General features: G+C 37.3%; 1 long non-coding RNA gene across 1 annotated transcript; it reads right to left on the bottom strand.

Annotated features, from left to right (window-relative positions):
- Positions 1–1380: 1380 nt before the first annotated feature.
- On the bottom strand, positions 1381–4434 carry LOC144930379 (uncharacterized). The gene is made up of 6 exons (XR_013635509.1): positions 4361–4434; positions 3605–3693; positions 3027–3135; positions 2242–2343; positions 1776–1846; positions 1381–1561 (listed from the first exon to the last, which is right to left on the bottom strand). It is a non-coding gene; the product is annotated as an uncharacterized LOC144930379 (long non-coding RNA).
- Between the last annotated feature and the right edge of the window lie 1277 nt (positions 4435–5711).

Raw genomic sequence — 5711 nt, 5'->3', positions numbered from 1 at the left:
ATACCCCACCAGTTGCCCTCCAAAAGTGGTAAAATTAAAATTCCTGTGCATGCCCCTTCTTCCAGAAAAGCATATACACTTGATGTGAAATCAGCAAGAGATGGAAAATCTACCACTTTCCTAGGTAATTTGTTCCTAGGGTGGATAAAAATCAGTGATTAAAAAAAAATCGGATTTATTTAAATCAGATGTTTTGATAACATGTTTTTTGAGGAAAAAACCGACCTAAAGATAGTTTTAATTAAGATATCTTTGAGCTATAATGTATCTCATCATGGAATAGGGATTATAAATTCTAATTCTATAGTATGAGACAATATATTCATGTAAAGTTTAAGAAAATTTTGTAAATGAGTTCCAATAGTTCATGGATTAGGGACCCAATCTTATGGGGTTCCAGGGTCTTCTGTATAGATTATTTAGGTTAATCTTTCTATCTACCCAATGGGACTCGGTGCTAAGTCTAGAAGATACCATCAGAGATGCTTAGTTTTGCAGTTCTCAAACTGTGGATTTGTGTCTCCAGAGATAACATGCTTGTTAACAGCAAACATGTTTTAAAATATATAAATAAATAATATAGAGAGGTGAGAAATCACAGACCTCAACCCTATTGTCCCTCTGCAAATTTGTGTACACAGAGTCAATCCCTTACCTCTCTCTAAAAGTGCAGAGTTTCAAAAAGTTCAATGAATAGAAGATTGTTGGGGGCGGAATAGAGCTGGACAAGGAGAAGAAGTCTGGAGATAAATGCGAGAAGGGAGGGACAGGCAGTAGAAACAAAAGTGAAACTGTTGAGCAGCATATTCCAGAAGTCTTGAGGTCTTTCTGAGTATAGCCTTCATTGATTTGAGATGTACCATACCATTCTTTCACTAGAAGGGAAAACCTACAATGGTAGCATTTTAATTTATTGGATGATTGAGGAGTGCTGGTTCATTTTGCGTGTGAGTACGTGAAAAGGGAGGTAAGGTTTGGGGGTACGGAGCATGCCCATGAGCCCAAGATGATACCAGAGTGGCCCCTTTGATTTTTTTCACTGGCTTCCTTTCCTTGCTTATTTCCAATGCCTTGGCTGCCCATGCACCTGTCACTGGTCCAGGGATGGTTGCGAATCAGGAGGGATGAGGTTCTGTGGTCGAAAACACTCACAATTTGCTTCCTCCCTGCTAATGTGCCAAATCGATTTTATCACCTGGTCCAGGGGTTGCAAATCAGGAGGGATGGGGTTTTTGGTCGAAAACACTCACAATTTGCTTCCTCCTTGCTGCTTTTATAATTTGCATTATACACATGGACACAAATACTGAGAATAATTTTTTTCAAATAAAAACATTTATTATTATAATCTGGTATATAAATAAAAAAAATTCTTTTGGTTGCATTATGTTTTGAACAAGAGGCATTTAAATATAATGGTTTTGGTTTTTTTTGGTAAAGAAGGGAACTATGCACATTTTTTGCAGTTGTGCTCTTTCTTCTCATCAGTCAGGTAGTCTTGACTGGTTCCTTCTGGAATGCAGGGCATATGTGCCCACCTCTTGCAAGAATCACACTGGACCTTTGGTAAGTAACAATTGAGAAAATGAAATCACAGAAGTTATAATGTTACACATACTTTGCATTCACTCATGCTATTCCTTCCACATGTCAGCATTACCTAACATATGCCTATCAGCATGATGAAAATGTTTACTGATGTGGAATTTTTACAAGAATCGTGATCCTTAGGCAGTTTATGGCATTTATTTCTCATACAAGTCTATGTTTCTTACCATCGTGCAATCCTCACTTTCCTTTTCACAGTTGACAAGGTTGCAGTATATGCAGTAGTCCTCCATGCTTTCTTAAAAATAAATATAGCGCTATGAAATGATGAATACGTTACGACCAACACTGAAAATGCAAATCTTGATTTATTAATTGTCAATACTTTAATCCAGTCACTGGTTTGAACATATCTTTTTATTTTTTGTGAGTCATATTTTTACTTTACTGCACCTGTATATACGAATACCAATTTCATTCAACTGGTCAATCAATAGCAACCATTCACCCCATTCAAATTTTTGTGTACTTAAAGATATTATTGATTCAGAGTCACCATTAGAGAACCAAACCTGTGAGATATCCCACTTCAGGGGTATTAAGATAACTGTCTGCTATGTGACATAATTCCACTCTTCCTATTATCTTCACATGTACCTAATGAGTCCACAGTACATGGTAGAAAATAATTACCTGACTCCTTCATTAGAAGAATTGCTATATGTCTTCTAAACGCAGAATTAGCCTCTTGTGTTGTTTCTACCATACTGATGTCTTTGTGCTGCAAATACGTTTCTAGAAAAAAGAACAGGAGTACTTGTGGCACCTTAGAGACTAACAAATTTATTTGAGCATAAGCTTTCATGAGCTACAGCTCACTTCATTGGATTGCATTCAGTGGAAAATGAATAGGCTGCTACTCTGAAATACGTTTCTGCAAACTAACAACACTGATATTTAGAATAAACATCACAATTACCAGACGTGAAAGTGGGCCGGTCCAGGATACCATTAAGAACCGGCCACCAGTACTGGCCTGTACACAGCTGATGTTACACTTCCGCTGTGGCAGGGCTTTATGATTTAACATTGCTGCCCCCTTTATCCCAATTCCCTCCCACATCCCCCCCATGCATCAGCGGCCCTGCCATAGGGTCCGGCAACGCTGTTGCATGCTACTGGCAGGGCCGCCGACAGTGGGGGAGCAAAAGGGGCCCTGTGTTCCAGCAATGTACAAGGGCCTGGTGCTCCTGGCCACTGCAGCAGCAGCTGTCAGGAAGGGCTGGCTTGTGGAATCTGGCCCCCAAAACACCGTACCTTCCGCCAGGGACCCCATCCCTTCTGGGGGCCACAAGCCCACCCCACACACCTTGGCAAGGATGCCAGTGCAGTGCCCACTGGTAATCTCTGGCATTTACTTTCACCCTGGATAATTACACATACATAACAAATTATAATGGCAATTTGGTGTTCAATACCTTTAAGATGAGTGATCTGCAGCTGTGGCCATCACTTTGTCTGGGATGCTGAACAATTTTACTATTCCAATCAGATGAGGATTTTCTAGTTAATTGTTTGATGAAGTTTCTGAAATTTTTAGGGGGTACATTAGCAGACTGCATAAATGAGCTTTTCTTTCCTTTATTTCCCCCCTCCAGTTTCTGGACATAGATACAAATCAATTCTATCTCTTTTTAATTAATGATTGAAATGACTTATTGCTCACATATATACACACTTGCTTTCATATTATTGTCTCACTCTTACACAATGTATCACCTGATTTTCTGTGCCCCATGTTGATAATAACACATTCTCAATCATGCAACGTGCTACTGTTCGGTGTCCACATTCTGTGAAGTCACTCTCTAGAGTCAAATCACACAAGTTCACTCAAAGTCTATTACTAAGCATATTTAGTAAAAGTACATGCTGTTTCAATTTTTATTTGTAGCTAACAGGAAGATATTAGTCTCAATATTGTTATATTCCCTTTAAAATTTTTTTCAACAGAACAGTTCATGTCCACTGTAAAAGTAAGTATCTAATAAATCACCTCCAATTCCTCAGGCATGTTCTTTCATATCTCATCTCATCACACAAGGGGTCAATTATTAACAATTCCTTTTTTCTCATCAAGGCTATCTGTAAGTGTAAATATATTCACAAATTATATTGGTAATGTGATTATTTCAAAAATTTTATACTGATTTATCAAAAATCATTATGCAATTAACATATTCTTGTTTGTAATGTCTCAGTAACACACAAGAGAAAAGCATATTGTGAAATCATTGATCAATTCAATACAAAATGTATTCTTCCAAGTTACATTAACAATGTAACTTAACAGTAGCATTTTATTTTTAACATTCACATTCCACTTTCCTTTGTATGCACTGAACTCACTGAAAATCCGCAACATGGGAAATTATATCACTGCTACCATAGTTGTGTTACAAATCTCTTATTTAATACCACATTGATTGCCCATAACCCAGAAGTACAATAGAAAACATGTTACTGCAAGAACCCAATGACCTGGTGTGTGGTAAGGAAACAATGATATATCATTTTGAAGTAATTCACTCTGTATTTATTTAAAAAAAATAGAAATGCAATTATAGTTTCCAGTGAATCAAACCATGAAATGTACATTATACTGTATTTCCCAATTTCATTACATGTATTACTATTAGAGTACTCCTCCACATCAGACGTAGCATGGTATTTGCTGTTTCACACTGTGTTTAATTCACTGAATGAAATTGTGCTTTGCTCATGCTATGTATGAAAGTGTGTTAGCATTTACCTTCACTTTCATTTGTGGAGCTCTACCTGAGAGAATGACAGTGGAAACTACTGATGAGATGGCTTGTACCTGTTGATAGTCAACAAAGTTATTAATGCATTTATAATTCTGGCACATCAAGAACATAATGAATTTAATATATACTGACATGCAAGGGATCCTTAGTGTCACAAATCAGATATGTAAGAGAGTCCTGTAAAAAAGATTTGTAATCAATGTGCTCTGTCTTACTTAATGTAAAAACTGACTAAGCTGTTTGCATACTTGTGTTTAATTAGTGGACCCACTGAACTGTACAGCAAAACTGTACAGCCACTAACTGTGGCCCTCAGTTAGTCTAGTATTGTATGTCCGATATGCACCTTCAAATACATTTCAGTAAATGTCTGGCAGCAGTAAATACACTGAAATGTTGCAATTTCAGATTTATGTTGATATTTCAAGGGTATTTGGACTTAAAGATGTTGTGCCACATATTCATGTAATTGTTTACTTATTGAATCAATGTGTACTTTCATGTACCATCACAGTAAGTAGCCTACTTTTCCATCCGCTTTCTCGACCACACAGCTCAAATATGCATCAATAACCTACAACGCATGATGAAAGAAAAGACACAATTTCAATAATATTTGATGAATCAATCCCGTTAACAAATACATGTTTAGTGGTACTTAAATGTACCTCATCACTTATCCAGCTTCTCAGTTTCAAGCAATGAAATGAAGAGCCATACAATTTTATGTTTCTCACTTTGGCCTCCAGTCTCTCTGTGTGTTTGCCGGTCATTACAAATTTGACTAGGAAAAAAATATTAACACATATTACATGCATGGTAATACAGTTTCCTTTTTTCTCTGTTTTACTACTGTGAATGCTGCCACTTTGTACATGAAAACCTTTAACACAGTTGCATTTATGAAGTATGTTAATCTGTTTAAGAAAGGTGCAGTAACCAACTACCTTTCAGAATCCATTGCTTGTCTTCCACCTACTCCATAAGCATGTCATCAAAATTGTCATCAGCATCACTTGTATCATTGTTTGAAACATCTTGCCCTATATACTCCTCTTCTTCCATTGCTGTGACCTCTGTTTTTCACTGTGCTGTCATAAGATACAGTGCCATCCACTTTTCTAATCTCTTCTGTGGGTGTTTCTGGTTCAGTGTCACCAACTGCAATTTCAGTTCCGGTTTTTCCCTCTGATGTGCTTTCAGCAGCTAATGTTGGTGGTTCTTTAAATGGCTTTAAGTGTGCGATACTGTACATGGTTCCTAACCGTTTCCCTGAGATGGTTTGTAATTTCACTCTCTTACCCTCAACAGTCGTAATTTTGTATGGTCCCCGAT

This window comes from Lepidochelys kempii, chromosome 3, assembly GCF_965140285.1.
Source record: "Lepidochelys kempii isolate rLepKem1 chromosome 3, rLepKem1.hap1, whole genome shotgun sequence".
Taxonomy (NCBI): Eukaryota; Metazoa; Chordata; order Testudines; family Cheloniidae; genus Lepidochelys; species Lepidochelys kempii.
This window is presented reverse-complemented; position numbering and strand designations above follow the sequence as displayed.